Here is a 10,000-nt window from a genome sequence, read left to right on the forward strand (position 1 = left end):
ACAAGAACATCGCGTGTTCGGCGCTCCCACGTACGCCGGGGCAATGCGTGTAGTCTGGGACGAGGTGAATTTCATGTCAGCGAGATACTCACGGAAAAATCCGTGACCGGAGATTATCTGCGACAGATGAAAATTCACCTCTCCATGCTTCCGCGACTGCCATGCACCGATGTCCGGAATGAGGCGGTGTGCCCACCGGACGTAACTGCTAGCTTGATGACTAGCCGCGTCGCTGTCCCAGGTGGCCTGCCACTCGGCGATGGTCCTATCTCGTTCCTCCTTCCTTAGCTGCGCGCTGCTTCCAGTCCCACGGCGGCTGTGCACCCTGGTGTCCTCGCGGATGGCTCTGCAGATCGGCAGTAGACCCGCCAGCAGCACTGCGGTCTCGTACCGAACCGTCCGGAACGTCCGGGCCACGGCGATGGCTGACTTGCGCTGGACTCGCTCCAGCAACCTGCGGCACTCGCGAGTGTTCAGCGCCTCGTGCCATACAGGTGCAGCGTAGCGCATAACCGAATCAGCCACCGCTGCCAGAAGACGGGACTTCGACATCTTCGGCCCCCGGTGGTTCGGCATCAACCGACTGACCGCCTGCGCGGTCTGCTCCGCCCGCTGCGTCACTGCAGTCACATGCGGCAACCAAGATAAATGGTCGTGGACCAACACGCCCAAGTGTTTGATGTAACGCGAAAAAGGTACTGCTACTCCTCCCACGTTGATGGTTATGTGGCTTGGAGGCTGCTTCAGGCTAGAGATTATGGTCATCTCCGTCTTAGCCGGTGCCAGCTCCAAGTGGTGCTGCTGCATCCACTGGTCGACTGCTGACACCGCTGCTTCCGCCACTGCTGCAGACTCCTCCGGCGTCCTACCCGGGCCAGGACGACCAGATCATCGGCGTAGCCAATGACTTTGGCCCGTCGGTAGGGGGAATCCGCAGCACCCCGTCGTACATTACGTTCCACAATGTTGGGCCCAAGATGGACCCTTGTGGAACTCCCGCGCTGACGCAACGTACGACGGGTCCCTCGCTGGTAGTGTAGATCAGCTCCCGATCCGAGAAATAAGACTGCAGGATTTTCAGCAGAGCTGAGGGGACCCCTTTTCCCGCAACGCGTTGGCGATTGACTGCCAACTTGCAGTATTAAATGCGTTGCGGACATCCAGCGCAACCACCATCAGGCAACGTTTGTCGCGGCTGTTGGTGCGACCAAACGCGCTGGCCGTCTTGCCTGCGTCCACCAAGCTTTGGATGGCACTGATGGTGGATCGTCCACGACGAAAGCCGTACTGCGCGTCCGAAAGCTGCGGTGAATCCGGGTCCTCGAGGTGTCTGTTCAGGCGATTGAGGATAAGCCGCTCCAGCACTTTGCCTAGTGCGTCCAGCATGCACAGTGGCCTGTAGGAGCTGCTTTCTCCGGGGCTTTACCTGGCTTGGGCAGCAGTACTAAGCGCTGCCGTTTCCACTGTTGCGGAAACGTACCAGTGTTGAGGCAGTCCTGGTACACACGGCAGAGAACCCCGGGTACTTCTCAATCGCGACCTTCACCGCAGCATTGGGGATCCCATCCAGTCCTGGCGCCTTCCTTAAAGCCATATGAGCCGCGATCTCCTGCAGCTCTTCGGGGTCACACGTTCTAAATTGGACGCTCCCGAATCGACATCGCCGGTTTCCGGCCAAGAGACCGGTGGGTGGGTGGGGAACAGATCGGAAACGATCCGTCCCAGCTCGACCGGGTCTGTCTCAGGCGGTACACGACTGCCGCGCAGATGAGACAGAACAACCTGATACCCCACCCAAACTCGTTCTCCTCGGCGATGTCGATAAGCTTAGCAAACTCTGCGCGTTTGCTAGCTTTAATGGCTTTCTCCAATCTGGTCTTCGCAGTCCGGTGCTCAGCTGCGGCGAGACTCCTCTCCTGCAGATCGGCGGTTAGGCGCATCCGTTCACGGGCCGCAATGCACTCATTCCGCAGCTCTTCAATTACCGGTGACCACCAAAAGACGTCGCGATGTTGATGCTGCAACACGTTGGGGCCCGCTGCATGGCAATGTCGCACGCGTCGACCATTGCGTCGACTAAGCCAGCATGGGTCGTCGCCTGTTCCACAAAGTTCACGTGCTCGAGAGCAGAACGGAACTCTTCATGGAACTGCGTGGTAATCCATCGCCTACCAGCGCAGATAACGCGTTGCCGGCCGGCTGACGGACCACCATTCGACGACCCGCGGACTGTTGTTCTGCTTCCCCAACGGTGTATGTCACCAGTTGGTGATCGGATCGGGCAACTGTGCACCTCCCACGTTTCTGGCCGAGCGATGGACTGAGTGGCGAAGCAGACGTCAATGACGCTGCTGGTGGCCGCTCCTCTGCCAATGAACGTGGGTTGATTCCCGGAGTTGACCACTTGTAGCTGGACACTCTGCACTAGCTGCAGCAGATCTTCACCTCTCTGGCTGTTCCTGGCACTACCCCACTCCGTGTGCCAGGCGTTAAAATCGCCGGCGATGACGACGTGGAGGGATGATGCCTCCAGCTGAACAGCAGCCAGAAAGCCTTCATAGTCCTCCTCTGGGCGTCTGGGTCGAGCGTAGCAGCTAATGAAGACGATGCCACCAATCTGTGCAGCTACAACTCCAGGCACAGGACTGCGCCACACCCGCTGGATTGGGTAAGAGCTTGTAGCCACAACTGCTACCGATTTGGCGGCATCGTACGCCCAACGCCCGTTGTTCGCCGGTGGTCGGTAGATGTCCGACAGGAGCAGGACGTCAGCACGGTGTTCACGCGCTGCTTGGAGCGCCAAGTCCTGCCCTGCCTGACAGTGATCCACATTGATTTGCGCAACTTTCAGATTGAAGGCGAAGCCGGATGTTCGCAGCTCATGTGCCCAATGCGATGAGGTCCACCGCAGGCCGCGCACTTGACGTCGCTGGAGCAGTCCTGGCTTTGTGACCTTCACTGCCACACCGGATGCAGAGTTGCTGACGGTCTGTCGGGGAACGGCATGCGTGAGCAAGGTGGCCGCGCTCCAGGCATCGATAGCAGCGTTGGCGCTCAGGTGCTGCCTTTTCGACGCCTCTGACTTTGCTGATGCAGCCACACAGTCGGAGCTTCGAACCCTCGAGGGCAGCGGCAGCCTTAGCGGGCAGGCGGACTCGAGCTCGCTGGGTGCCATCTTGCAGCTCCCACGCGCTCACTCGGGCGATTTCAATCGGCTCCTGGAACTCTCCCTCAATGGCCTTTTGATGTCCTCTACTGTTGCCAGAGGATCGATGTTCGTTATCAGGACATCGGCCATGTCGGTGATCACCCGGCTAGTCCGGCGTCACCAACAATCTCCTGAACTTCTGCACGGACCAGGCTGGCGTTGGCCGAATTGCTTAACTCCATTCGGAGGTTTGCGGCGTGGCTGCGCTTGCCCATTTTAAGGTGGTCTGCAAGGCCCTTGTGCGGGTCTTTGTTTAACCGCATCCCGAACTTTCCGGTACAACGTGTACCAGGAGTGTCCGGCACTCGGGACCACTCTATCTTGTCCGGCCTTGGCCAGACCTTTTGCTGCTGCCGCTGCTGCTGTTGATGCGCCTGCTGCCGGAGTTGCGGCGGAACATACCGCTCACCCTGATGTTGCTGCTGACGCTGCTGCTGCTGTTGCTGCTGCTGACGCTGCTGCTGTCTACGCTGGTGCTGCTGCTGCTGTTGCTGCTGTGAGCCAGCGACCACCTGTTGCTGCTGCTGCTGCTGCTGCTGCTGTTGCTGCTGCTGCTGCTGGGAACGTGGCTTACCCGTAGCTTTTCCGCGATATCTACGCCGCACGACCTCACTAAAGGTGAGTTCCGGCACAACGTCTACGCGGACGGCTGTCGATGCCTCGCTGCGCGGCGGCATGACTGCGCGCGACGTCGACGGGCTGCTCCTGCTCGTGCTGGTTCCGCTGCTGCTGTTGTTGTTGCTGCGGCAGAGGGTCGGCGCGGCACGGAGTCGGAGGTTGCGCGGACTAGCTGACGGTTGTCCGCCGGCAACCTTTGCTGCCAGAAGAGAGTTGAGCACGTCTCGGTCGCGCTGATGTGCGGCGGCGAGCTTCTCCATCTGTGCCTCCAACTTCCTCTCGTCGTTTTGCCTCCTCCTTCCTCTTGTAGCAGTTGGCACATGCCAGTTATCTGCTCGGAGAGGCGAGCATTTTGCTCCTTCATTTCGCATTCTGCTCCTCTAGTCGTTGGATTGTTGCCTTAAGCAACTCGAGCTCCGGTGTGGCCGTGGCGGCCTTGGATGCCACGGCGGCTTGTTGTTGCCTGTGACACTGACCCTAGGCAGCGCCACTGAGGCTCGGTCACAAACAGCTTCGAGCCAGATGCCAAGCTGCTACGGCAGTCCACAGACGACCTCGCACTCGCGCGTTGACATCCTGGATGATGCCATCATCTTTGCCGACTTTCAGGTTGGTGGGTTAAATAACCCTGGGGTCGATGTGACCCGGGGTCGGTTGACCCCGGGGGTCGAGATGACCCCAAGTATGCAGCGCCGTCTAGCTGGTGTTCTGCCGCTCAATCGCTGCTGTAGAATCCTTCTTCCACGCTGGTTTTCCACTATGGTCCGACTTGCGACCCCCTGGTGGGCTGGGGAGGTGGCGGGTGGCGAAAATTACGAGAGGGTGCGTCGCTCACGTGGGGAATGGATCCGCACCAATCCCGAATTTTTCCGGCACTTTTAGGGATTTTTCGAAAATTCGAGCAGTTTTCGAGTTGCTCGAACTACTCGAATCGAGCAGATTCGAGCTGCCGGGCACTACACTTCTTCTCGAATTTTCTGCGCACTTTTGTAAACTCGAGCACTTTTCGAGCAGTAACGGACTTTTCAAATTTTGCCCCTTGGGAACTGCTCCCGGACAAAATTTGTCCCTTGGGTATTATAGAACTGTCACCAAGAAACGTCAAAATTTTTTCACGATTTTCACAAATTTTGATGCAATCTTATTGTACGCATAAACAAGCACAACGGTGAAACCGCACACGAATCCGAGCAAACTCGCGGAGTTATTCGCGATTTGCTATTTATTTCGATTTTTCGAAAGCACGTGCTCCGGCGGTAGCACCCCCGACACTTTATTTTCTCGTTTTTCACCGATTTTCGTTCTGTTTTTTAAATTCACGTTCAGCGTCACTACGCGCACCTTTAAAATCACATCCGGCACGAATCCGTGCGTTTTCACTGAGTTATTCATATTCAAAGTTCCCCATACAAATTGTATGGGGATGTAAACACACACTTTTATGCACTTTAAACTTCTCAAAACGTCTCGAAAACACTTTTAAACGCTTTAGAAGCGTCAACTATCCAGAATCGAGTGTTTCCGGCGCCAACACACAGTTTTGCGCATTTTTCCACACCCGGAAATTTGGTACTACCGGGGGCAAATGTACACAGAACAACACGAATTTTTAAAGCGCAAAAAATCACAGAAATTCGACCAAATAACACTATCTATAGGTAAATTGGGTGCTCTGAACACGATTTTGAGGGTTTCAGAGCGATCCGAGGCCGTTTTACACACTTTTTGCACACTTTGTCGGAGCGTGTTTACATACGTCTGTACCGACGGCTACTCGATGAACACTACAGGGATAACTGGCTTGTGGCCGCCAAGCGTTCATAGCGACGTGGCTTTTGATCCTTCGATGTCGGCTCTTCCTATCATTGTGAAGCAAAATTCACCAAGCGTAGGATTGTTCACCCTTCAAGGAACGTGAGCTGGGTTTAGACCGTCGTGAGACAGGTTAGTTTTACCCTACTGGTGTGTGCTTATAGTCGCTATCTTAACGGAATTCCTGTGCAGTACGAGAGGAACCACAGGTACGGACCACTGGCTCAATACTAGTCCGACCGGACTTTGGTATGACGCTACGTCCGCTGGATTATGCCTGAACGCCTCTAAGGTCGTAGCCAATCCGAGCTGATAGCGCTTCTCAAACCCATTAGGTGTTCGGAAGCTAGCGGCCTAACAACCCTCTGAGATCCGTTGAGTCTGCGTCTGCAGCCCGGCGTCTCATCCCGCTATACCTAGGCCGCAATGAGTGGAGTTCGCTGCACGTGTTAGTACCGTAACTGAACGCCGTTGGCTTGAGCTCGCCCAACGTGGATATACCTAGTTTCGACACCTATCAACCGCCCGCAAACGACGGACTTCAGGCTGGGAGCTGCGAGTTGTAGAGATGCGTTCGCATCGATCCTCTCAGGCGACCCATGCTTGGTGGTTTGTCCGTGTGCCTTCCTCGATGTGCGCAAGCTCGTCTTGGTCTGGGGACCACGTCGACACAGGGGATACTCTTGTGAGAGCATGAGTGTACTAAGTTGAGTGTAGTAAGGAACGCGTGCCCCTTCCTCGTTGGCGTAACTAACCATCTTGGTCTGGGGACCGTGGTACCGTGCTCTGGTGAAGCTTGGTGCGTGCTCCTTCCTTGTCAGACGAGTGACTTGACCTGGTCTGGAGACCGTTCCTTTATACTAGTGGACAAGAGTTGGCTACTTCCGTGTCAGACGAGTGACTTGACATAGGATGGAGAAGGACACTTAACACTAATGAGCTTGTCGGCGTGCCTCGTTCTCGACTTGATTGTCTTGATGTGAGGACCGACCACACCAGTAAGCTTACACATGCTCGTTACAAGTTGTATAAGTTGACCCGTTTGGCCCGGTTGCCTTGCACATGATGGTGTTGACCATGTTCGGTTAACAGGTCGTGTGTCGAGGTGGTCGGCCTTGGTAGTAGGATGTCTTGTGCATGTGACGTGTTGACCTGGTTTGGTCGGTGTGTCGTCGTGTACGAGATGACCTACTTACCCGTTAGTTTTCCAAGTTGTATTATGTGTTGACTTAGTTGACGTGTCATGTGCTTGGATGATTAGCGTACGGGTCATGTATGGTGCGCTTGCTTCAGTTGAAGGGATGTACTAGTACAGTTGTATTAATCGTTTATTTCACGATCTGGTCTTTGGCTGATCGTGAAAAACGCTAAGTCCCAAATCCTGAACTCGAGAAGAAAGCGCCAATGACAAGCTTTTGACTGAGCCCCTAGCATTCGGCTTTTTTCTACTTTGAAGGGATGCACTGTTGTATGAATTGTTTATTCACGAACTGGTCGTTTGATTGGATCGTGAAAAAATCGCTCAGTCCCAAATCCTGAACTCGACAGGAAAGCGCTGATTGCAAACATTTTGACTGGAAGTCCCTTGAAAATGGCGTTTTCGTTATTGGCATTATGTGGCACGTTTATTGTGGCTAGAACATTAATTATTCACCAAATGGCACCAAAGCTTGGCAAAAGTCGCGAAACACTCCTATCTCGACGCACCAGCAATCGCAACTTGATGCAAAATAAATTGCACGAGCTAATGATACTTGTACCATGCACAGTACACCGTACCAAAATATACCCCTGAAAGTGTGCAATTTGGTGCTACCCTAGAATATGTATGAGAAGCCTAGCTACGTGTGTCGCACGTTCCAAGTTGCATGGACGTCGAACAGAGGCATGCAAAAGCACCTATCTAGGAATTACTCTACGTTCTAGTAGCAAGTGCGATTTTCCGGTCCAGCACGGCAGTACGCCTGCACGCATACACCCATGTACCAAAATGTACCAACCTAGGCGTTGCTCAGTAGCTTTTGGCGGCACATAGAAAAGTATTCGAGTTCGATTTTGGACTTAGCGTATTTTTAAAACTAATAACGAAAATTAAATTTTAAATCGGTAAACGGCTAGAGTTGCTCAGTAGCTTTTGCGCAACGTGGCAAAAGTATTCGAGTTCAGATTTCAGGACGTAGCGTATTTTCAATCATAATAAACCGAATCAAACATAACAATGATGAAACTTACACCATGTCCCAAGGTTGTGCACAAACGTAACGATAAAGTGCTGGCGAAGTTAGAGGTGCACCAAAATTGTGTACCGATCAGGAAAGTACTCTACGTTCCTATGATTTGGGTGAAAGTGTTATTTAACTGCTGGTTAGAATAGACAGTTGCTTATCATACACATCGCAAACGAACACCCCTTAGTGAGCATTAGCAAAAGTCAATTGCACAAAGCAAATGCAATACAAACTGATCAAGTACATTAAAGAACGCTACGTAGCAGGACTTCTTCCAAGAATGGTGTCCGCAACGGAGGGCAAGCGTCCTTCCCAGGTTTTCCTAGTAAACCTTGTATGGTAACATACCCAAGCGTGTCTGTAAGCACGCAACGAAAGTCACGAACGGGCACATACCTAGAATGTACTCTACGTACTTGACTTTTGTCCAAGAATGGTGTCCGCGACGGTCGGGCACTGCGACGCAATAACCAAATCCTAGGATTGTAACTTTAGTGTGCACAAACATAAACATTAACGCGTTCGCTCGGGCTGCGCCGTCCGTGTTGAACACAAATGTGGGTGATTATATGCGTGGAGGACAAAACATACGAGGAGGAGACAGTTTTCGCACGATGTGCACAGAGCTCATTTCGTCGTCCCGGGCGAATGGAAAACACAAACATCGCGAGTATCGTTCTAGGTTTCTGTCTATAAAAGGGCAGGCCAAAAGGTGACCGGTTGAGATAAGCATTTTAAGCATACAAACACTTTATTGAACTTTGATACAAAACAAGGTACGTACATGTAGGTTGTACCAACATGGACATCTATGAACGCGTACGCTCGGGCTGCGCCTCCGTCTTGTACTTTCCTGATCGGTACACAGTTTTGGTGCACTGCTATTCCGACCGGCAACTTGTACCAACATATACATCCATGAACGCGTACGTAGTGTACTTTCCGATCGGTACACACCGTTGGTGCACGGCATAAGAAAAGAGCTAAATGGTCAAACTCAATCCATTTCAACAATAGATAGTCGATAGTAGCTGTGCCGATGAAGTAGGCACGATGCAAGTTAATGTTGTTTAATGAATAACATGTCCGCCATACATTTCAGTACAAAATTGCTCGGTCAGACCTACAAAGTGCTATATCTCGAATACGAGGCGTCGGACTGGGGGTTGTAGAACAATTTTAAGTTCGTCTAATGATTCTACATCCGATTCTGATAGCGGTTTTTGACCACTTTTCAATATTTTGTGACACCCCGAACCTAGGGCAGCTCCCTAGCTTTTTTCAAAAATGTGCACCGAACGGCCGGAGAGCTGTGTGGTTTCAAAACATGTTTTTCGCTAAAACACCTCAAAACGTGTCGAGAACGCACCCTAGCTCTTGTTTTCAAAAGTTATGGCCATTTAAAGTGAGGTGGTTTTTGCTCAAAATAGCTATTTTACCCGTCCCTATGGCCATGCTTTAAATTTTCACGAAAATGCCAGGTCAGACCTAGGGCGGGCCATATCTTGAATACTAAACGTCGCAGACATTGGTCGTAGAACAATTTTAAGTTCGTCTAATGATTCTACATCCGATTCTGATAGCGGTTTTTGACCACTTTTCAATATTTTGTGACACCCCGAACCTAGGGGCAGCTCCCTAGCTTTTTTCAAAAATGTGCACCGAGCGGGCCGGAGAGCTCGTGTGGTTTCAAAACATGTTTTTCGCTAAAACCCTCAAAACGTGTAAGGAACGCACCCTAGATGATAAAAAGTGCAATCAGAATGTCAATCGACAACTTTGTTGGGGTACCATTTACCTACGGCCAGAAGCTAGGCGCGCCAACAGCGCTTTCCTTCGGGTTCCCATTTTTGCCCTCCTGGGATTATGATCATTTGCTCATTGCCTACTATAGGAGGGTACCTTGCTACGAGGTCAAACATGAAGATTGCACCAAATCGTAGTTTTTACCTCTATTTAGTCGTAGGAGCATGGTTTGCAGTGGCAGGGTCATTAAGCCCCCGTTTGGGTCATACGTCCCTCCGCGATAAAAATCGTCGTATGCCCATAGTCCGAACTAATGAAGCAAAAGTGGTGTCTGGTGGGCTCTGCCGATGATTTTAACCTATGATTTTGAGCTCACCCCATAAAACGT

The sequence above is a fragment of the Anopheles arabiensis genome, assembly GCF_016920715.1.
Source record: "Anopheles arabiensis isolate DONGOLA chromosome X unlocalized genomic scaffold, AaraD3 X_pericentromeric_contig0030, whole genome shotgun sequence".
In the NCBI taxonomy this organism is placed as follows: Eukaryota; Metazoa; Arthropoda; class Insecta; order Diptera; family Culicidae; genus Anopheles; species Anopheles arabiensis.